General features: G+C 39.6%; 1 protein-coding gene across 8 annotated transcripts in view; it reads right to left on the bottom strand.

Annotated features, from left to right (window-relative positions):
• ZMIZ1 (zinc finger MIZ-type containing 1) overlaps nucleotides 1–25,118 on the bottom strand; it is a 332,546-nt gene that overhangs the window by 282,753 nt on the left and 24,675 nt on the right. The window lies entirely within an intron of this gene.

The raw sequence follows: 25,118 nt of genomic DNA on the forward strand, positions 1-25,118 counted from the left end.
AGCAAGAGTAAGCATTTGTGTTTGGTTTTTCTAAAACAGAATGAAGGGAAAAGGATCTAAAAACCCTTTTGACTAAAGGTACCACTTTGAAATTGAGCTTCACTCCCATAAAACCACAGTTCCTCACCTCAGACCATCTCCCTCTCTCTGCCCTACTCCTAACATGACTTTAAAGAAGCTTAGAGATGCAGAGATTTAATGGGCCCCTCCCTACCTCCAGTACCTGCCTCTGATGAAAGGCAGGAAAATCAAGTGGAAAATTATTTTAAAGCATGAATGCAAGACATTAACATCTTTGAGGAAATGGCAATCAAGGTTTTCCACAGGGAATGAGCAAAGGGAAACACATCCAGTCTGTTCTCCATCACACTTTGTTGGCTTATATTACTACAGAAAAACTCTACCCTTTTCTCTCTTATGGAAAATCTGAACAAGTTCTCAAAATAAGGAAAAAAGTCTATGCTACCTTACATTACCACACACATTTCTGCCACCCCTCAAAAAAACAATTACATACAGATCCTAGTCTCATGGAAAATATTTGAATTAAGGAGCCCCAACAGATAGGATACAACATAAAAGGCAGCACTTCTATCACAGCATCTCCCTCAAAGCCACCACGTCTGTCCAATTCTAAATGGCCACAGTTCCTGCATTTCTCTAGGGGACAAAAGCTCTCTTTTTCTCTCCTCCTGTCAGCAAGACTTAAAGCTGCAAGAGTAATTCTGTCCAGATTCCCCTCTAGATAGGCAATGATTTAAAGAATTCATGAAGTGGCAGTGTAAATAAACAATGAAAAACTAAATAAAGATCACAGAAGACAACACACAGAAAATGTGCACTAAAGAGAGAAAGAACAAGCTCAGTGATTCAAAACCTCTTCTGCCTTGTTATGGGCACCCATAAATAGGCGCAGCAATAATTTGACAATGTGAAAGAATGGATCCTGACACAAAAATGTAGCTACTCAAAAACCTGCCTCCTCAACCCTCTGCCTAAAGGCAAACCTTCCCACAGTGTTTAATTTCACTTTCTCAATGTCTTACCCCTCATCAGTTGCATTTCTGCTTTCTGTCAGCTTTCACCAACTTGTACTAATTGATGCAAAGCAACTTAAGCCGAAACCTGGAGAGCTCAAATCAGGGTTTTTTGGGGGGTTTTTAGTTTGGTTTTTTTTTTAAAAAAAAAAAAAGGAAACAGTGCTACAGCCCTAACTGTGGGGATGGGAGAAGAAATGACCCTTAGTGAATTGCTCCTGACACGTGTACATCCCGAGGCTATGTGCAAATCAATACTTACTCAGCAGCTCAGCACAGATCAGGTTACAAAATGCAAGAAAAAAAAGAAATTGTATCACCCCCTCAAACATACATTATTTTTGTATCCCTATATCAAATGAATAATTTGCTTTTCTTTTTCATTATCAAATCAAAAGAATGCTTTTGACAGTATTTTTCTCCCTGCTAAGAACCCTACCCCCCACCCCCCCAGATTTCCAGTAAAGTCTGTTAAGAATTCAAGTACTGATTTTATTTTAAGCACTTAAAAATTTTGCACTTGCATTCTATTACCAGTAAGAGGAATAATTTAGAGTAGACATAGAAGATTTGAAGAAAGCATATTTTCAAATTGAACATAAAATCAAGAGGTGGCAAAAAGGAAGTCTTAGTGCAAAAAACCAAAGTTTTTAAACAACATTCTCAGGCAGACAGAAATCTGTCTCAAGTACCATTTAAAGACATAGGTTTGACTTGCTCCAAAGAAAGTGAGATTGGTCTGTTCTCAAATCGTCAGGCAAGAAAAAATGTAAAGTGAAATAACGCATTAGCTGAAAGTCAAATCCTAAGTGGAGAAACCTCACAAAATGATTTACAAAACCAAGAGACTTGACTAAATTTCTGGCAGGGCCAGAGATAATTCGTATGAAAAAAATGTCAAAATGTTTTGGCTATACAGCCACTGCAGGAAGGAAACAAACAGAAAACTGGGAAACACTGTATCAAAACCCAACAAATCGCTGACATCAACATTAGATAAATGACTAGGCATATGTTGAGTCAAACACCCTCAAGATGGTGTGTGAGTCAACTCCTGCAATGAATTTAGCAGAGCTGCTTTCCTACATCAAGCTTAATAAAAATAATCCTCAATGATTCCAGCTAGGTCTGGGTTCTCATTATATCTCACACGATGTGTGCCCATTCTGGACAGTACCTGAGCTGGAGCAGGGATACAAGAAGGCAGTTTTGACTAATCTTTTCTAAATTATGATACCAGATTTCTTCTTAGTGCTGCACAACAAAGGTGGTGTTTTTTCCAGGCATTACCCAAATGCAGCCCACTTCCTATGGAAAATGCATAAATCCTGTAGGACATTTGCAGTTTCTAGGTCTTTAGTGATCCGGACAATTTATACATTCAGAAAATAAAATTTTGGCAAAGTAATGCCCCTCACTTCCAATCTGCACAAGATGACTGGTGAAGAGCTTGTTGACCTTATCCTGTCTGACCCCTACAAGGAGCCCCCATCAGCTCTTCGAGCAATTCCTGCTCCCAGGGTACACAACCAACCTGGATGGTTTTCTGGTTTATTGCATTTTCTAGCTCCATGATGGCTACTAATTGCATTACACTCAGGAATTAGATCAGAGAACTGCTGTATGCAACAGAACCCTCCAACACCTCTTCAAATTTACAGAGAAAATCAAGTATTCTCAAGGTTCTCCAATCTACATTTAACAGCTACTCTTCTTCAGGTGAATTTTAAGTACACTCAGAGCGTACTAATATCGGTCAAGTTTGTATCACAGCAAAAAGTTCTTTTCTTTCTTTTTCTGTTGATTTTTAACCTTTTGCTCTAGGAGAGGTAATAAAACAACTATTTCCTTAACACCTATCGAGGGAAGTAGCAGTCTCCATTTCTTAGTGAAAAAAACAAACATGCAAGCTCAGAAAAAAGAAGATTAAAATACCTACTCTAAAATAGCATGATGAAACTGAACAAAACCTCTCAGCCTTGGGTTATGAAGTCAGGAACCTCTCCTGCTTCTGAATCAGATTCTTTCTCCACGCTATTTTCTACTATCTACAGCTGGCACTGAATCAGATTAAATAGAACTCACATGTTTCATTTCATGAAAAGACAATATAATGTTTACCTACAGCAACAAGAGAACAAGCTGGAAATTAGCAAGTTCTCATTTATTTTAGTATGAATTAAAAGCATATCCCTATTATTCATGCATATGTGTGTGTGCATATGTCACACACATACACCAGGGTAAGCCTTCCACCACAAACACCTGTACTGGATACATTTGTGAAAAAAAGAAGCTTCTTCAAACATAAATACTATTTTCCCAGAACTGTATCTGCACAAAGATAGGAAGCTCTACTCAAAGCTCTTCTCAATCTATTATCATTGCATCTATTACAAAAAGCCAAGAAAAGTTAACCAAAACATTGTTGCAGAAGCACAGACAAAGCATAAAAGCATGGTAAGAGACAATGAAAACACAGGTCTCCTAAATAAATTGTCCTTTCATTTGCCTTAGTGAGCTCATGGGATCCACCATCAACAGATGTCTAAGTAAAAGATTAGACTTTACTTACATGAAATATATTTCTTAAACAAGCAGTGTAATTTTTATTAATTTGAACAAACTCTAATTCAAATGCCTAACTTCATTTCTATATCTTTGAATAGAGGTGTTCACACAATGGTTCCCTATGGCTTTAATGTTACAGCTATCTGTATTTTCCCACCTGCTTTCCTTGGATCCTGAAAAGCTCTTCCCAAAATGACATTTGTCCATGCAAAAAATCTGTGCTTTCTGAAGCACTATTCACATGGATGCATTTAGGTAACATGCCTATTAAAGCATACCAACCTCTGTACGACATTTACCTTCCAGTCTAACTGCAATGACCCCACCAAGATGGAAAAAAAATATTTTATTTTCTCTTAATCACCTGAAAAGGTACCTACTAAGCACAAGTAGGATTTATACCTCACATTTTGTATGCAAAGTCTCGAGGACCAAACTCAGTGCACTGAAGCATAATGAGAGATACTAGTCACTTGAAAAATTTAGTCTCTTCCAAAGAAACAGTGTGGGAATAATTTTGCCAAGCATTTATTTCTCCCTTTTAAGCTAGATCTAGAAGGAAGCAATATCTTTGTCTAAAAGCCTTGTCCCTCAACCTTCCCCTGGGTGACAGAATGCTGACAAACCAGCTAAAATAACTGGTGGAGTGGGGCCCAGGAGCCAGGACATAAGGGACAGCAGAGACAGGTGCTTGGGCACATCTGGAAAGCAGCGTCCTGCTGGGGTGGCAATCACTGCTGCTCCCTGCTGCCAGGTGGTAACCTGTGTGCTGCTGTCAGTGGGCTAGTGCTGACCTAGCAACAGCCCCAAGGACAAGGGGGGTAGGAAGGGGGCATGCAAAAACATTATTTTGCAGCAACTACCTCTGTCTTACAAGCCTGATTTAGTGTTTTTCCATCTTATTCTTAATTAAAAAGAAGATACACTTCATGCTGGAAATAGGTATTTTTTGAAGTTTCAATCATTTAGCCTGTTAAACCCAAGCCTGTAATATGGGTGTTATTTCTTAAAAACATATAGTAAATGCATTAAATTATTGATAGTCATTAAACAGGAAAAAAATTTAAACAGCTCTCAGCTTTTATCAATCATTTATGCAGTTTCCACTTGCACATCTCACTGGGTTGCTACCATATAGCACAGAGCAAAGAGTACAAATCCTGAAGGCATGAATTCATTTTCTCTTGATGTAAAAATATTCTTGGCAGCAGGAGAGAGGCTAAAACATGAAGCAGAATGGTTGAAAGGAGGCTTCTGTCTTTTGCAGTAAACAGGTAGCAATACCAGGGAGCAGCAATTTGAGGCACCAAAGTCCATCCACTTCTGCTGCAAGGGCCAGTTACAACGTCATCAATCACCTCCAACACCTGGCAGCAGATACAGCCAACCCGACAGTGTTTACAAATTTGATCCCTATTTGAAATACGTGTTAATTCAATGGTGTATGGGGAAAACAAGGAGCATTGAGGTGAATAGCAAAGCATCCAGAAACTTGAGTGAGATGAAGATTTCAGCCCAAGCTGCTCACCAGCTCGTGAGCCACTAAGACTGATGATGTACAGAAAATCCCAACTTGTCACACTGACAGCCTGAGCTCAGAAAAATGGCAGAGACTCAGATAGTCTCTTGAAGCTAATATGAACCTTCACTGGGGCAAGTTATAACTAGACCTAATGCTTTCAGCAGGTCTGAATGACTCATGTCAACATGGGGAATCTGGAGATAGATGCCAGTTGGAGGCACCTTGCCTGGCTGCAACAGGCCGACTATCAGTGAAGAGATCATCTTCATCAACATCCCATTTTTTGTCCATTTTATGCATGGAATGAAAACTTGTCGTACAAGAGATGCTCTCTTACCTTTCATCCCTGGCAATTTATTGAAATTCACCACTTTACAATGTAACAAAGACAGAACACAATCCACAGCAACAAGTCAGGTATGATTGCAGCATGCAAGGGCCCACCTGACGTACTGCTACAGCAGCAACTGTAGGTGGGCCATAGCCATAAAAACATCAATGCAAAACACACAATCCCCAGCTCTGGCTGGATATTCAGACAGTGAAACCTTAGCCCTGCAGCAGGCCTGCTACTGGAACCCAAATTAATTTGTTTTAAACTACCTTGTGTCTGTTTAAATGAGCTGTAATAATAGCTCTGAAGCAAAGTGCAGACACATCCAAAAGCTAAACACAATGCTGAGGACTGCTGGAGAAATGCGAGCCCACACCCAGATCCCACTTAGAAACTACTAGCAGGAAAAACTTGTCATAATCCAAGTGTTCCACTCCCAACAATGGCTTCAGTCTCTTCAAAAAACCATTTCTGTCCACAGAGGGAAAAAAAAAGGATGTTAGAGATTAGGAAAAAGTACAAAAAAAAAATCATTGTCTGTTACCAAAATCTAAGTCCTACGGAGGTTAGTATTTTTTCCTGAAAACGATTCAAGAATGCACTGAGTTGAGCAACTAGATAATGCCAAGTGTTGATACAAAAGCAGCCAGGAAAAGCTGCAGTCACTGGAAAACATTTTCTAGCCTGATTGTTTACAGGCAACTATGTTATAAAATACAAAAATATTCACTTCCAACCATCATTAGTGCAAATCTACAACATGTTAAAAAAAACCAGTCAATTAAGACACACATCTCATTACACTGAGTCCCAGGAAAGGCAGTACAGTATTTAAAGTAATACTATGAAAGCTATTACACCACTGAATTGATTTCATCATATATCAACAAACTAAGTAATTCACAATAAATTTCAATATAATATTAATCCTTATCTATACACAAAACTGTTAGAGTAATAGCCCATTAGTATTATTAATGCAGCACACAACCACAAGCAGCCTTCACACTGGTCCAGGAACCAGTACCAAGCTCAGAGAGACGCCCACTTCTCCTTCAGGCCATGAGCAGTGTTCCACTGTGCTACCTGCCAAGATAAGGACAATGGAAATCACTGGCAGGAGGTGCTTGGGCAGCTCCACAGCTGCGTGCCTGAAGCTGCTGCTGCAGCTGAGGGAAGCACAGCCTGAGCCCCCAGCTTTGCCAGGGCTGCTGCCCCTGCCCACTGCCACGGCCTCTAAGGTGAGGCAAGGAAAAGGTCTGGTTTAGGTGGGTGTTTGTGTGCATGTGAAAGTATTCACTGCTTGTAATGCATGCTTCTTGCCAAACCTTTTCTATTTTTTTTAAAGAAATAATTTTTTTTAGGCCACTCAAGTTCCTATCTCCTCCCTACACCCCACTGAGAATGTTCATCTCAAGCAGCTACCAGTGCTATTTAATTTTGTCTGGCCTGTAAAGCACATTAGTCTTCCTATGAAGTATCTGGAATTTTTATTTTGAAGCCACAATCTGGATCTCTAGCTAAGAGAAGTGGTGGAAGCACAGAATTAATTCCCTAGCATTTCCCCATCCTAACCAATGTGAGGCTTGTATATGACAGCATAAGCAAACGCTACAAAACAAACTCAAATCCCCAAACAGAAGTCTGATGGCAACTGCAGCTAAGTCTAATGAAGAGCAACACTGAATCAGTAGTTAAAGCTGTTCAAAATCTCCTTCCTATTTGTAAGGAATACGTTATCAGCGGAGAGAGATGCACCTTTAGTACAGAACTGCATGTTTAACTGAACCATCACAGATTCACACTCAAGGCTTAACTACTTGAGTTGCAATAGTTTCAGAAGCAGGGCCTTTCTGTTGGACAGTTGGGTTCAGTACAGCAGTCTCTGTGCATACTCACTACCTGCCCCTCTTTGTTTTAATAAACTGATTCCGTGATAAAAGCCATTTAAAATAACAAAGCCAAACAACTGTCAAACTACCACTAATATGAGCCTTCAAACAGGTTTCCATTTCATAAATCATTTTGGTGATCTAGTTTCACACCACCCCAGGGAAAGTTACACACATAACAGAGAAAATTCACTATCAATATGCAGAGATCATTTGGCAACCATATCACTGCTAGTAAAGACCTGTGCAATGGCACCATGCTTTCCATGCATTGCATATGCAGGACAGAAAAGCTCCTTAAAACAAATGCATTAGCTCCAGGCTTGCAAAATCATCAAGACAACCAGTTCTGCTTCAGGTGCCTGGTCATCTACTCTTCCCTGAACTAGCACATGGTGGGCATGAAGAAGGCAACAGAACATTAATGGAGGGCACCAACTTGCCACCCTTGCCAGGAAAGTAATGTGAATAATTTTCATGAGATTTGCTAATGACCCCAAGGTTCAGATAATGAACCCAAAAGTTCAGAGATCTCAAATATGGAAGACATTTCTCTGCTAGTTGAAACTTTTTCCATGTTTCCTGTTCAAGACCATGCTAAGAACATCATTATTATTATAATGTACACTACACACATTTTCAGGTATTTATTACATTAATACATCCTATCATTTTGTAACAATAACCTACATTTAAACTACTTCTCCTACTTTCTTTACCTCTTAATAAATTAATTCCCTTATTCTGTTCACAAGTTCTCATGTCTCTCTCCTTTGTCACAGACCTCTGCTATCAGTGGTCAATGAACAAGACCTAGTATTAGTCTCCCAGAGGAGGAAAAAAAATAAATCAGTGAACCATGATCTGGGTGTGCATATATAGCAGGCTGTATTTTCCACCTCTAGCACATTTCCTTGTCCTGAAGCTCAGATAGCCCTTACTCAATATTTTTCCTCTGGAAATTCATCCAAGAGCTAATTTCTCATTACAAGAAATTCAGCCCCAGGAATTTAATCAGCAACCAAAGCAGAGGGGCAAAACAACTGTCTCCAAGGGACTCTTTACGTGGATAATCTCCTGAATGAAACTCTTATTACTGACAATTCTGATGCTCCTAAAACAAAAGTATAGCTGCAGTATATGAATGCCTGATACAGTATGATACAATTCATGACTTAATACTATATATTACTCATGCTCCAAGATCAGAGGCTTTTCCATAGCTCATACTTCTCATGTGAATTATTTCCTCCTCTCATCAAATAAACTGAAACATTTTCAAACAGAATAGAAGTAAGTTGAGCAAGAAGTTAACTGGTTACCTGAAGTTATCAACTAAAGCAAGTATTTTCATAATAATTGCAGTTATAGCCAATGGGAAATGTGGAACCAGAATTCCTGCAAGAAAGCTTCAGCTGAATGTCTTCTGTGAACAATAACAAAAATGCAGTAGACGAGAGGATATTCAGGATTGGGGAAAGAAGTAACTGACAGAGCAGCCAGACCCCAAAACAACCAACAGGTAACCAACTGTCTTTCAGCCAGAGGCTCCAAGTCTGCAAAGAGCACCATAGTAGGAATCACTTGACTTCCCTGGGCTTTGTCCAAACCAGTTAGCAAAACCAAGGCGAATGTGGCTGATCCTGCAGCTCCCATTTGTTCGATCCCTTTCACATGTCAGCAGTGGTGTCTAAGAAATATCAGCTGCAGTTTATATTCCATCAGTTTCAGGTAACACAGACCAGAACCACTGCACTTCCCCAAAACTTGCACACCAAATCCCTGGCTATTTTCAATGGTACCACCTGCTCCCTGCTTCCCCAGCCAGCAGCCCCATGTACTCGTCATGCAGCATCCCACACTACTGCAAAGGCCTTGAGCAGGTGGGACAGGGACAGCTGATGGGTTTGTTACCAACATCTTGGACATCAGTTCAGAACACAAAATTTAAAAGCTTCATTAGCTACAGGTCCTCTGTTTATGCTCTGTGTCAAGAGCTGAGTCAGAAGAGAATGTTTAGATAGAAAGAGATGGGGAATTTTTCAACACTACCTATCTGATTTACAAGGCACAATCTCACTGTGGATCACTTGGATGTATTGAAAAGCTACTTCTGGCCTTTTCTTGTTATTCTATTAGATATAACTACAAACTATCATTCTAAAATTTATGCACAAATATCACTTGTCAATAGGATGTTAAGAAGTAGAGAAAAGGTGCAATTTTTACCACTCGGACTGCGAGAGAATTTCCAATCACACTGTGGCACATATGCAAAGCTTCTCAGCAACTTGTTCCGTGACAATGGATTTGCAAAGCAACAACTGAGGGGATTATTTGATTCAGCATCTAGTTCAAGTAGCCAATTCCTTCAGCAATCAATACTAATCAGCAAGCTAAAGCCTTGTAAGAAAAATCAGAATCCTTCCTGCTGCAGCACGCAGGGCTCTGAGGCCTTATGGTCCAACACAGACACCTCAGCCACTGCAATTCTGAAAAATGAATTTTACCTGGGGTTCCAAATATACCCCATACTTACTTCTAAATGCCAAAACACAAAAGATCACCTTTTCAATGAAATTCTGAGAAGAAAAATACATACACACAACTAGGGTCTAATATTGTCTATTTATTACATTGCACTTCGGCTGTGCAGGAAACACTTATTAAAATGAGCACAGGGGACCAGCGAATAAAAGCAATACATTTTAGAGCAAAACACAGGCCATTTTCATATGCACAATTTCTCCATTAATAACATCAGAAATTTTGCTTTTTCCTATTATTCATATATTTCAGGAGGAATTATTAAGAGATATGAATTACATAGCTATGACAGTATGCATGGGGAAAGCTTAGTGTCAAAACTTTAATAAGAGCTTTAACAAAACCCCAGCACCTTTGGGTCCTTAGGAAAACAAAACAAAAAAACAAAAAAACCCTCACAAAAGGGATTTCTGCTAGGTTTTCAAATGCCCCTTCTGTTCAGTTAAAGCCCATGTTTCATGCACTTCTATTTCCATTGATAGCATATTAAAACAGAAGCCTTCATGTCATCAAGCAAACCAGAGGGCCTTTGGCAGCTATTAAGGCCCAGTATTTGAGCTGTGTTTTAACAAACAAACCTGTGAGCCCTTGCTCATCTGTCTTTAAAACACAGAAAGTACACAAATTTGTTTTCCCTTCCATTATACGGTCGCTCCAAATCCCACTGCACTTACTCAGTAATCCTTGGCATAGCTGTATGAAAATGACCAAACCTACATTCAAAGAGAGTAAGTTACTCTCTTGGCAGGCAGGCCTTGGGGAATAGGTGGAGGGGAGGAGTTGGGAACACATTGTTTCCAGGAGTGCCACACACTTGGACACTAGGGCAGAAACCGGACAATGCAATGATCTGGTAGAACAGAATGACTTGTCTGGGTTTATCAGGGGACAGCTTGCTTGGATAATAACAGGAAGCATGATGACTTCAAGCTGTAAGAGCTGCCAGAATCAGAAGGCAAAGTACTTGGGTTTGGGATTCCTAGAAAACAGCTGAAGAAAAGGAGCTACAGTCTTGTAGCTATGGACTGCTTTGCAGCAATAAGTCTGGCAATGAGGAACAGCTGGGCAGATCTGAAACAAAAATACCAGCTTTCCCAGAAATTCACCTTTAGACTCAGCAGAGTCTGACCCACCAACAAAACCTGGATTTTTGTACTTTAAGTAAATCTTGAAGAACAACTCAAACATGTATTTAAGTTACTGTGAAAAATATATGAGCAGATGTTAAATGCTCTGTGCTGAGCCACTGCTAATCTGCCAACACCCAATGCTCAGTTCTGTGCCTTACTCTTCATTCACCAAAACATACACAAATTGTTCCCAGTAGATAAATAATTTCTTACACAGCCCTTTTAAGATTGCAGACAAGTAAATTTGAATGTATATACATTATAGATACATTCATGTTTTTAGAAGCTTAATATAAGGCTATACTTTGTACCTATTTACATGCATTTGCTATATAAATTCACACTTGTTTATGCAAAATAAAAGCTCAACATTTTAGAAGTGACCAAGTTACAGTTTTTGCACTAGGCAATGATGATTAAAATCTGAATATTTCATAGTAGTGAATCACACTGCCAAGTCTCCAGAGACAGAGCAATTTGAATTGGCATAAATGAATGTTTCCCAGTCTTCTGCTGATTCTGTAATGAGTTATCTTCCAGCCCTGCCAATCATTTCTCAGAAGGCAGCCCCAGTCTCCAGCTCTTCAGCTTTATTCACCACTCACAGGTGCTGGGAAGGCTGTGTCTGCTTCCACAAGTGCAACAGCACTTGTCTACACTTTGGTCCTTTTGTCAATGCCATCCATGCACATCCTCAGCGTTTTCATGACCCTCATCTGCACAGAGCCCAGTCTCCCATCAGCTTTATCTTCCCAGATCGCCAAATAAAATAATTACTAGATCAGCAATGATGGAAAGAACGCAAACAAAGCAGTTTCAATCCCTGTACCCACATTTAAACTGGCTGCCCTCTAGACACAGGCCATGAGCCTTTTCACACCAGCAGCTCTGTCAAAGAAATCTCTGGAAGCCTTCTGATCTCCAACGCCAACACATTCCCCTGATGATACAAGTTTAACCTCATGAGAAGGAAAGAATGAAGCTGCCCCACACAGGTTAAACTGGAGTTGTGCCAAAATTGGGTTACACCAGCTTCTTTTTTTTTTTTTTTTCAAGGTACAAATGGGTTCACACATTCAAGTTTCTTTTTGAGTTTACTGTGCAATTACCTGAACTACTACCAAAACTCTGCCAAAAATATAGAGTTGCAGGGACTTGTAGGGACTTGCCTGAATGGCACAAGAACATTCTGGCAAATGTGGATATAGTTTTGCTTGGGGGGGTTCAAACAAGTACACTTGCAGATTACTAAAATGGATAGGAGGTTAAACTGGAGACTACTAAACTCAGACAGCTTCTTCTTCCAAAGACTGACACGACATTGTCAATCTGCTTTATGGCGATACACTAATTCTACGGTTAATGAAGTCAACAATTTTGTTTCTATGTTAACACACACAAGACAAATTTTGCTGATACCTAGGCTTTAACTTTTCTTTTAAATCTCCCACAGGTCCTCAGCCTGCAGTTCTAGCAGAACATGTTACTTCTACCTTAAAATGACCTTATTTAGGAGAGTATTCAAATTGCTGACAAGACACACTGCTTCAAGCTGGTATCCTCCCTCCTATTGCCATCAGTGCATTTTTATTATCACACAGATATTTTTTTGTATTTTAGCTTTGGTTTTGGACATTTCTTGAGGACTTCAAGCACAAAATCCAAGGTTCAAAGACTATAGGACAACAAAAACTCGAATAGTGGTGAAAAGCACTGAAATGTATTGATTTAATAAGAGGTAACAGGTGTCATCATTTTATGAATACAGTGATCCTGGGTGTATGCATATTCCAGTATATTGACTCCAATGGTTGAAATAAAAAGAAGGGGGGGGAAAGGAAGAGGTCTTTTCAGTTATTCTAACAACACCAATGTCAGCCTGTAAAAATCACTGTTTTCAGTAAATTAGTTATCAGCAAGTTAAGTTTTGGTTCTGGAATGGAGAAACAAGAAAAAGAGGAATTTGCAATGGAAATTCCTGTAAGTAATAACCTAGTAATAAAAAGTCAACAGCATTTTTAATTCATGCCAACTCCCAGCCCCCCAGCTGCTAACAGCTGTTCATTAACACATCAGTTTTGAGGCCCCATACACTACCTCTCCCTGCAACTCCAGCTGTGCAGAGAGGAAGCACAGGAGCTCTCTGAAGGATCACATCACTAAAACTGTTTTCAATCCCCTAGGAACAGTGGTCTTGCTCCACCCTTTTTATTACTAATATTATTTTGAAGTTAGACACAAGATGGTCCTTGATCAAATTTTCAGAAGTTGAAACTTCAGCGACACCCTGGGAGAAAGCCCAGAATGCCTAAATAAATCAAAACCACACAGAACGTCTATGCAACAGAGCTGTGTTGTCCATTTCCTGACAGCTTCTATCTAGCCAACAAATTACTACCAATTAAGTCCTTTGCAAAGAAAGTTTGCTGTTTACTGTAATGCTGAAGGAGGGGGGGAAAAAAAGAGCTAGGAGGCATTACTCCAAAGGTATTAAAATAATTAATCCATCCACAAACACCACTGGAAATTGCCTTGGGTTTCTCCAAAGGACTTCAGTTTTGTTATTGTATGTAATTATAGTAATCAAGAGTTCCTAACCAGGTTCTGCAAACATTAGGTCAGTTAGAATAAAGGAAATTGATTATTTCTTGCAACTCCTAGTCCTTCCCTTCCACTAAAAGAAAACATTAAAAAATTGACAAGTAGATCAGTTGTTTACTCCTTTTAATCTAAGATCCCCACGTATGACATAGAAAAGCCAAGCTCATAACACTATCAGCATCTTAACTTCAAAAAAGCTAAAAAAACAAAGCTCAGCTTCTCCATAGGACACACACAAAAAAAGGACCAAAGTCAAAAGGTAACTGGACTAGCAACCGGAAACAGTTATTTTAGAATTTCTAATTTTGAAAATGTAAACCTAATAATAAATAAGTGCTTGGAACCTTTATCATGCTTCCCCAATCCTAGTATCTCCTCACTGTTAGTCTAAAGCATTTTGCATTCAAATGACAAAAACCTTCATGTTCTTGAGAAATGCTTTTATTAAAAGCAGTTTAGTACCTGGTGGTGCAAATGAGCTTTCTCTTCCACATAAGGAAACTCTGGTGACATAGCTGAGTACACAGACACTTAAATGTTAATCTAATGGTCAAAGCTAAAAACACTTTCTGAAAAAGGTGAGTTACCACTGAATGCAAACAGTTTACATGCTCATTTTATAAAGGCCTTGATTCACAGTATTCCATAACCTATCAAGCAACTACACTTTTCTTGAAGAGATTTCAACCTTTTGAAAGAGAGACACAGAAGAGAAGCAGAGACTAAACCATGGCAACTTGCAAGAGGCCTTCTTGTCCTGCTCACAGCTTCGCACACACTGCTCGTGTGCACTGCTGCCGGCACAACAAAGCACAGAACCCCTGCCCCCTTCTGTGCCCTCCCAGACACAGCGCAAGAGCCCCCTGGATGTAAATAATGCATTTTGATGCACTCAGCCATGGCACAGATAACCTCCACTGCTTTTTAGATTTTCCTGAAAGCAGATCCTCAAAATGCTCCAACTGCATGAGGGCAAAGGAGGGCAGGCAACAGGAGCAGCAGATCTTGCAGGACAAAGAGGGTGCTTCAGAATCAACTCCCTTGTTTATCACCGGTGTGATCCCTGCACACTGTTTAATACGGGCCTTTGTCCCTGGCCTAAATTTATGTGAGCACTGTAAAATGTTAAAGCATACTTTTCAGAAGATTTTAAAGCTCTCACAGAAACATCTATGAATCTCATGGTACAGCACTCCAGCACCAGTGAGCAGGTTGTGCGCCCCAAAGCAAAGTTAGCTAACTCAAACAGAATGACTGTAGGATTTCAGAGGACTCTGGATAAAGAACCCAAGCAAGTGTTTTGTTACAATGGTATACCCCAAAATTAAGGGACAGCTGAAGAATAAAGCATTCATTTCATTCCGATATGCTTTGCTGGGTGGAACAGCAGCTAAATAATTATATATATTAAATAAAAAACAAAAACCCCAACTCAAACAAATAAAAACCTCCCACCCTATACTGTCCATCTTTTTCACTGCAAGTACTATTTGTAAATAGACTACCAGATTTCCATTCTTGACTTTTTGCCAGAGAGCTTTTGCAGTATGTTTCTCTCAAAAAAACCCCGTATCTCTGAAGGTTAAAACAAGCTTAACAATAATAGTCAGATGCCATTTATCTGCACAACAAATTCAGTTACAAACCGTCAATATTTATCTGACATAAATCTCAAGCCCTCTTCTAAGTTACAAGTTATATAAATTAATCTTACTCAAGATATTCATCAACATATTTTCTAACTTTAATATCAATACAAAAACACACACCAAGTACCCCTTGAAATAGAGAGCAGCTGTTTGCACTTAGCCAAATATAAGATTAAGGTAGAGATAGCTAAGTTAACAAAATTAATATTCTAGCTTCTTTTCTCTTAAGCTTCAAGGTAATACTGTGTCAAGTTAAAAATATGAATAATAAGTTATTAGTAACATACAGAACTTGCACAGATCAGAGGAAAACAAAGCAATTGCAGTGTAAAATGCACTGGATGTTTTAAAAAATGTAACAAATTCAGAAAGAACTTCCAATTACAATGTAAACCTTTGGATCTTCCAAAAATACAGCTAGGCAAATATTTGGGAAAAACTATAGCAAGTAATACCTTTAGAAAGGACGGACAGATTTTTATAGGGCTTCTCAAAACTTCAATATTAAATTGTCCAGTGCTCTGATATTTTCACCAGCAGTTATGTCACTACATGAAGAACGCAGAGCCACAGACCAAGTTCACTGGTTTCCTCAAGCCCAAAATGAGACAGCATGATGTATTTGCAAATTCCTGCTCTACTCCTAAAATTCTTATGGCATCAAAGATATTCCTATACCCACCTCCTGCCAGGAGGCACAAAGGCTACAACAAAAGCAAGCCAGCAGAGCACCTGAGGGTTTTCAGAGTTTAATTCAGCAGCTGATGATATTTAAGCATATGGTCAATGTAAGCACTTTTCTGAGTAAGGACAAACTTAACATGTGCTTGACTGAACTTGAGCTCAAACAGATTTAAAATTGAATTCAAAACTGGCTGAATTAACAGTCACACAAAACAGACATGAATATACTCTGGCTCCTTCTACATACTTAGTTTTTAGAGCATGAAACACTCTCTCCTCTCTTTTTAGAGGTTACCATCCATAGTCACCAATTGCCCCTACTGATTTAACACACAAATACTTTGGAAGAGAACACAGTCCCCCTGAAGATGTGATTTTGAGGATCTACCTCAAAGCAAATGACTCTAAGACAATACTCAATTTACTCTTCCTGCCCAGCACAAAGACTGCAATCTGTGAGAAGTTTCTTCCAAAAGAAACAAATCCAATCAAACAACTAAATTATTCTAAGCAGTTTTAGGATAAGCTTTACTCATTGCTTATCACAGCAATCTTATTAAAGGTATAACTAATAAACTTTTGCCCAATTCTGAAGCCTGTAACTCAAACACCCTGAATGCATGCCTCAAGACATCTAAAAATACACTATCTACACACTTTTTTTTTGTAAATATAGTGTACAGTGGCACAGAGCAGCTTGAGGACAGCAGCATTGTTGTGCAGTGTCAGCAAGCTCAGTGAAACAATTTAGACAAATAAGTGTTATCTTCTGCTCATCAACAATGATAATTTAACAGTATTTTTCATTCCTGTAACACATAGGGAAAACTAAAGCTATGTTTCAAGACTAATAATTACATGACATATTTTCAAAGAGAAACAAGACAAAGGCAACTTCATCTTATTCTAGCCCTTCTCTATGATCTTTTAAAAGCTCCATCTCTTTGCTTGTTATTACTTTGTCTTTCCATCTCAAAAAAGATACAAAAACCAGTTGTAATTCAAGGCTAATTCAGTCTCTAATTAGTTTGGAATCTTAAAGTCTCTGATTCCATGTGTTAAAACTAATTTTTATCATGTCTGATACTTCATGGATCACGGTGAAGTATCGGATCACGGTGTCACGTTCTTGCTAATCTGGATCAGCACTTTTGGCAAAATTTTGTTATGAGTAGAGTACTATGGAGAAATTTCAAATATCAGATCTTGTGAAAGTGCACCAGAAAGCAAACATGAAAATAAAGCAGCTCAGTCGATTTAAGGGAGAGAAGTCTTCTTCCCAAAAGAGAATTAGAGAAGACAATCCCCTTCCACAGTTCTACATCAAGTTGTCCTTTGACCTTAAGAAAGGGTAAGAAATATATATAAATTCAAAACTTCACTCTAGACACTTTTCTTAGGTGCTGCACTTGACCACTACAAGTAAAATAGAACAGAGATGCTCTTTATTCTTAAACCCGGTTTTGAATCAATTGCAGTCTACAGAACAGCACAGTCAGATGGAAAGAGGATGAAATACATGTCCTACTGGAGCAAGTTTGGTTTTTTTGACATGATGGGTCGATTTGTTGGGGCTGTCTCAAGTGATAGCGAATGCACTGAACCCAAGGAGAAGCAGAATTTCATACTCCCATTACATACTCTCATCTTCCCCTAACAGCACCTACTTTAAAAGCAGCTTCAAATTTAGTCTGAGCCATTAGACTTGAGCACACTATAAGATGTGAAGATGTTCTCAACTGATTGGTACTACCTCAGTGTAGCAGTGGGTGAGCACGGTCACACACCACTTTGCCTCTCAAGAGAAGGTTCTTTCCAAAATGTGACCGGAGCAAGCCAGCTGATCAGGCACATGGCAATCAGTCCAAAAGCACCATAAGGCTTGGCACCACATTCAGTATTTCCAGAAAGGAAGCCAGATGTCTATTAATAAGGATAGAAGAATCCAGACAAATGAACACAGGTCAAGGCAGCAGAGATATATGTTCCACATCACCCCTCATTAGACCTGCCTCAAAGGGATGATGCTTAGCTCAAAAAATCACAGAGTCAGTTAGGTTGGAAAAGACCTCTGAGATCTTCAAGTCCAACCTATGACTGAATACCATCTTGTGAACCAGACTGTGGCACTGAGTGCCACATCCTGTCACAACATATGCCACAGTCAAGACAGCCACAATACAGAGAGTATCACCACACAATTTCTGAAAGCTTTAGGTATTTGCCCAGAGTAACAAAAAATGAGCAAAACCTCATTAGAAGGCTTCAGGCACCTGCCCATAGAGTAACATCATTCCACTCCAGAAGACTGCAAGCATCTGCTCCTCTCGTTATTTAGCCCAACCTTTTATACCCCTCATGTTGATGCACTGCACCTGTGTGCCCTCTGTTCCCTTTGGAGGTTGGTCAGTACCATGGGCACTCCAGGGCTCATTGCTGTCAATGCTGCTCACCTGCTGCTCACAGCTGCAGCCAATTGGGGATGAGGCTTGGCCCAGCCCTACCCAATTACTACAAACTGTGTGCCTACAACATCCAGTCTTTTCTTGAACACCACCAGGGATGGTAACTCCACCACCTCCCTAGACAGTCCATTCTAATGTCTAACCACCCTTTCTGTGAAGAAATTCTTCCTCATGTCCAACCTAAACCTCCCCTGGTGCAGCTTAAAACTGTGTCATCTTTTCCTGCCAGTGGTTGCCTGGGAGAAGAGACCAATTCCCAGCTGGATGCAACCTCCTTTCAGGTGGGTGTAGAGATTGATAAAGGTCTCCCCTCAATCTCCTCGCCCTCAGGCTAAACAACCCCAGCTCTCTCAGCTGCTCCTCACAGTGCTTTTGTTCTAGACACCTCAGCAGCCTTGCTGCCCTTCTCTGGACATATTCCAGCAGCTCAGAATTCTTCCCAAACTGAGGGGCCCCGAACTGGACACAGCACTCGAGGTGTGACCTCACTGGTGCCAAGCACAGGGGGATGATCCCCTGCCTGGTCCTGCTGGCCACACGTGGCTGATCCAGGCCAGGATGGCATTGGCCAGTGGTCAAGCAGGCACCCTGCTGGCTCACATTCAGCCAGCCATTAATCAGAACCCCAGGTGCTTTCTTCCTGGCCATGGCCCAGCCGCTCTGCCCCAGCCTGTAGCACTGCAGGGGGCTGTAGTCAAAGTGCAATACTCAGCACCTGGTCTTGTTAAACCTCACATCACTGTATTCAGCCCATCCTTCCAGTCTGTTCAGGCCACTCTGCAGAGCCCTCCTGAAGATCAACACACCCCCACTAGCTTGGGGTCATCTGCGCATTTTCCTCCATATTATGCAGTGAGAAACTGAAACCTATAACCATTACAACAGGGGGCTGAAAACTGAGCTCCTGTTTGCTGCTCTGGCATGCCCTGAACCCCATGAAAAAATCCACTTGAAGTATTGTTCAGGCCGGAAATTTGACTGACAGATTTTAACTCCACTGAAATTTTCATGCCATGCTGACGTATAACTTCACAAACTCTGGCTCCACACCTCTGCAGCAGACTGCGTGCAAAGTCTTTCTGCTCATCTGCTAACAAAATCACTAACTTTAAAAGAATGGTTTCACAAACTCCTACAAAAGGAAAACAAGTGGACTTGCACATGTACTCAGTCTAAGCTGAATTTGTTATTATGAACTGGACTCAGTGCTTTCTTTCACATAACACTCAGCCAACTGTAGGGTTTTATAAGGTGCCAGAGGAATGTATTTCCTGTTATCTTAAACACATCACTTCTAGAGCACATGAACGACAGTTTGTGTCGAGTGTCTACAATAAACTAAGAGGGCTGTCAAGTCTGATGGCATATTAGTTTGTCACTTGTAACAGGCAAAGCTGTGTGAGCAGATTAGACAATGCTACATAATTTAATAATTTTATCATGTATTCCACTTGACATTACCAGCTATTCCTCATGATTTCATCTGCTTATGAGACTACAAGCCAGATGCAGAGCCTTTTTACTAAAATGAATACTGTCTATCCATACACAAACAACATTGTCTAACCCACAAAAGGCAAGCTTGGCAACACCAAAACAATTCAACACCAAAAAGCCCCTTCAACTTTAATTCCTGAAAATTCACACATGGGAAAAAAAAATCATGCCATAGCAAAAAGCCTCTGACAGCATCATTTTAAGAAAATCAAGTACCTAATATATAGAACAATACATAGTATATAGAATACACATATATAGAAATCCTATACACACAGACATCTCTATACATGCATACAGTTATCATGACCTAAGGAAATAGGTCGTTATCAATGAGGAGAACAAGAGGAGGCACTTCATGGGAACAAGCAATAGTATTTAAAAGAGTAGCAGCACATATGCCACATGCATGTATTTGCAAGCATTGCAGCTTGCCTTGTGAACAGCTTCCAGTTCTAAGGCTTCAAAGAAATGGGAACAGAAAACATGTAAGTTGCAGACCTTAGGAGGAATTATAGACACATTGAGTGAACTACTTATAATGGGAATTAAAATTTTCCCTGGAAATACTTTCTCAGAATTATTTACTCTGCTTATTACTCATTTCAAAATACAGAAGAAACAAGAGTTAAAATATTTTGCTCCAATTCTTTTGCACTTGACACTTCTCTGCAGGTATTCAATATGAAAAACGGTTTTGTACCGATACAAAAAATCCCAAGGGGGCAAAATGGGCCAAAATATTTTGCTCAAACTTTTGTTAGTTGACCACAACTCACAGAATTGTAGCTAAAATGGCAGCAAGTATAGGAGTATGGATAAGGCATTAGCAAAATGCAAATTACTGAAAAATCACTGGGTTATGCTGAAAAAAATTCCTCTGATATCTGCCCATAGAGAATCAGCCTATCAAATTTTTAAAGGGCATTTCCTTTAACTAAACTCCTGTAATATATTTTATGCAGAGTTACATTACTAATAATTTCCATGGGATTTCACATAGAAGTACCAATTACATCATCCCTGTAAGAATCTGTGGAGGCAGAACAAGGGACAAATCATTATGCTTTCGAGTTTTATCTATAAAGCATCTGCACACTCACATTTTTCATGTCAAAAATCCAAACAAGAAAAGCAGTTTCCCCCAAAGTTTGCTGAGATCACAAGTTAACAACAACTCTGTACAAGGAGTGATGGCCTCCCCTGCAAGAGCAGCTCAAAGTGCACACCCTGGTCCTACACTGCTTGCAAGCTGCTTCAGCTCGCTCAGCCAACTTTGGCCCAGAGCCACCCAAAGCTATTGCTAATGTGATGCAGTCACAAACTTATTCTTATGATGAGCAAGGATTTGTTTTGTGCTCCTAGAATCTCATTTTGTTTTAGGAGTGTAGAGAAAAACTCACATCCCAACTTTCTGAACATATAAATCAGTGTAGCCCATAATGAAAACTTGTTCCTCACAGCTCATAAGTGCAAAGTGTTCAGATGCAAATGTCCTTATCAGTGTTTACTCTTAGCAAACTCGTTGGTTTATTTTTCCTTTATGTTGCAGATATTTGTGTCACTTTCCAGCTGTTTATGTAATTCTGATCTAAATCAGGGTTGATGGCAATTTGCAACATCCCCATTTGATTTTTTCAAGTAACTGTTCTAGGAAGTCTTTCAAATTAGTTATTCTGAAGATGTAGAGAGTTTCTGATTTACTAAGCAGTTTAAAACAAAAACATGACAAAAAAGAGTCAGAAGGACTGGAAAAGCCACTCATCCAGTTCCCCTGATACCTCCCTGGTACAGGTAGTTAATCAAGATACTGAACAACTGCCTTCCTATTGCATTCAGACAAGTTCCTTGATGATTAGTTCTGCTTCCAGCTTCCATCTGAAGTTATTATAATGACTAATAAATCACCAAGTGTATATCAGGCAATCACTGCCTTACATTTCTAATGTGATGCCACCATATACAAAACAACATATTTAAAAGCAAACTTGCCTCTTCTTTTAACCTCTATTTTTATTACTAAACATTAAAAAGGTGCAGCTATCATTTCAGTCACCAACAGAAACTGCAAGGAAGACCACATATGTAGTGAACATAAGAGACAGAAGTGACAGAAATTGATAAAAACTTCATCACATGGCTGACACCCCATATATCAAAGCCCTAAATCTCATTCTCTGCTTGCCTCCAATTTCCATCAAAGCCTGCCAGCTGCACATTTATTGAGAAGTTTGTGATCTGACAGCTACTGTATTACCAACATTAATGATGCATCAGTCTCCAGAATTACTGGGGAAACAGTCCAATTGATTTTATTATTATACAGAGTTCCTCACATTTCATTTCAGGCAGCTTCCTACCACAAATTTTAGCAATAACTAAAAATGCTACACAGCTGATGCACAAAATGCTGGGGCGAAAGATGGTTACCACAGCTTCATACCACTCCATTCTCCCTCCAGGAGAGCTCCAAATCACTCAGACACCACTGTGTAACCCATGAGTTATTGGTCCATAGCTAAAAGGGCTTACACATTACAGGGCAATAAACAGTGCAGCACTAATATTCACGGATTTGCCCAAGAAAGCTACAAACAGATACATGATGTCATCAGCTCCCAAAAAAACCAGTTTTCTCAAAGTCTTCTAAATCCCATTCAAAAAAAAAAAAAATTCCCCAGGGCTGTGGCAGGCAGGCAGAGAGAACTTTCAAGGTATTTCCATACAGACTGAAATGATTTCCACAGGTGCCATAAAGAGAACAGATTTTCTTTGCAGCAAATAGCCCACTTTAGTTTGTCCTTTTCATCCTAGAAAGGTCTCTTCACTTAAACAAATAATAATCACAGGTAATAAAAAGATGCAATACAAGAAATCAAGCTTATAGAGGCTTTTTTCAATCATGACCAAGTATTTTTAATATATACATAACTTGAAATTTCCAGAATCATTTAGGAAAGGATCTCTGTGAAATACACAGCATTTGTTTCCAGCAGTTCCCAAAGTTACTGTGTCTTTTTGTTTGGTTTTTTTACAAGCCTGGCTACAACCTAGCAGAGAATGTTTCCTGTCACTTTTTAAGTTTAAAAGAGAACACATAAATGCTGTCACAGTTTCAAGGTTCTGTATCTCTGGGGAAGGGGGGAGTTAGCAAGACAGAAATACAGTTTTCCTTCTCTATTTTTGATCTCCTAAGTTCAACTTTTCCAAAGGTCACGAACAAAATATTTTTAAGCACTTGTATTAACAGTGGCTTACTCATTTCCTTGGATAGACAAGGTCTGCAGCATAGTGACAAGAGAAATACATCAGATGGAACAAACAAGAACTGCTGCCGAAGTAGAATGAGATCCTTTCACATTTACCTTTTTTAACTTGACAACAGCAATTCAGTGATGGTGAGTTTTGTAAGAAATGAATTTGAGTTATTAGAGGAGATAGACCTTCAAACGAATCAATACTAGTGCTTTAAAAAACCTGCTACAAAAGAAACTACTATATCTACTTCTATAGAAACTCCTCCCTAACTCCATATCAAGATCTCAAATTAGAAGCACTAGAGGAAAAAGAAGCTAATCACTAGCAAATGCACAGAGAGTAGCAAGCTGCTTCCAGATGTGCAACACAACCCAGACCTTACACAAATAAGTGGTACAAAATGCTTGTTCCATTTTTCTTTCTTGTTTTCTTGCAGTCCACTCTTTAAGGGGCATGCAACATATTCATCTGAGAGGAACAGACACAAAGTCAGCCTGCATCCTTCCCCCAGGCTCTGCTGCCCAGGCGAAGAGCAAACATATCTGGACATAGGCATTACCTATATTAAAGATGGGATCACCTTAAATGGATCCCAGTCTTAACTGAGCTCAGATTCACAAATTCAGATTCAGAGCCATGCTCCACACTGCCCACCTGGCACCTGCCAGAGGGACAGTTCGGCTGCGATTAACACCTTGCTGATCACAGCCTGCAAAGCCAAGGGCAAATGGAATGGGCCCTCGTTCACTTCAGTACAAACAGCTCAGCAGCTCCGGAGGAAGGGGCAGTGTAGGCCAGCCCTTCTGAGCAGGAAATCGAACAGACAAGTCCAAAGCAGCAGATTTAGTGTGCATTGGTTGTTTTATTGTTTAGCTTTTGGTTTGCCTTTTTTTTTTTTCTGGGGGAGGGGGGGGGTGGTTGTTTTGGTTTTCTTTTAAGTTCTACCAAATTACCCACTTACATATGTATAAAACTTTCACCAATACTTGTATCTGACATCAAGTGCAGCAGACACTTTCTTAGCATTACCTTTTGAGGTATCAAAAAAAAAGAAGCAAACCTTTCAGGAAGACAGAATTAGCTTGAGAAGGCAGAACTTCTAAAGTATCTTCCTGAGTGATACGAGCATACGTTTAAATATCCACAGACACTTTAGAGAACAGTCCCAACCAAGTCTTTTTACTTTACTGGGACAACTTACATTTAAACACACACATTAAGAAAACCCCAAAACATTGCAATTATTTTATAACACATGTAACAAATTGAATGTAGGAAACTAATACGAAAATCATTAACTTGGGAACAAACAGTTCTTATAATTAGCTACCAGAAAATATTCAGTATGCATTTACAGATTTATTCTTGAATCGTGAAGTACAACTCTAGGCACTAAGGTTGAATACCTTGGAGGGGGGAAGGGAACAAAAACCCTGAAGTATTTAAACTACCATCAGTTACCCCATGATTTCCTGGATAAAGAACCAAACTTACACTGTTTATTCCTGCATACAACCACTCCTGTTGTTAGAAAGCTTGTTTTTCACCATGCGAAGTGACAACTTCTGTAGGTTGAACACCAGCATGAGTAAGCTGATAAAAATCATGTTAAACTGAGACTTTTATCTCTCTTATACAGCTGGTGCAGATGCAGGCAGTCATACTACTATTAAAGTTTCAGATTATTACAAAGACTGCTTAAGTGGAAAACGCTTAATATTCATAAAATCTCTAGTATCTGGTTAGGTTCTTCCCTCTCCTCTGCCTTATGCTTCACTTATTACATTTTTCACCTGGGCCAAAAAATGCAACTACAAAACCACCATTCTTTTGCTTTTTAGCAGACACTCAATGTTGCTAAATAGAAAGGGATTTCTTTCCTTTTGGAAGCTGGAAAGGAACATTTACTCGGCAGAAAACATACCCAGCTT

This window comes from Zonotrichia albicollis, chromosome 7 (assembly GCF_047830755.1).
Source record: "Zonotrichia albicollis isolate bZonAlb1 chromosome 7, bZonAlb1.hap1, whole genome shotgun sequence".
Classification (NCBI taxonomy): Eukaryota; Metazoa; Chordata; class Aves; order Passeriformes; family Passerellidae; genus Zonotrichia; species Zonotrichia albicollis.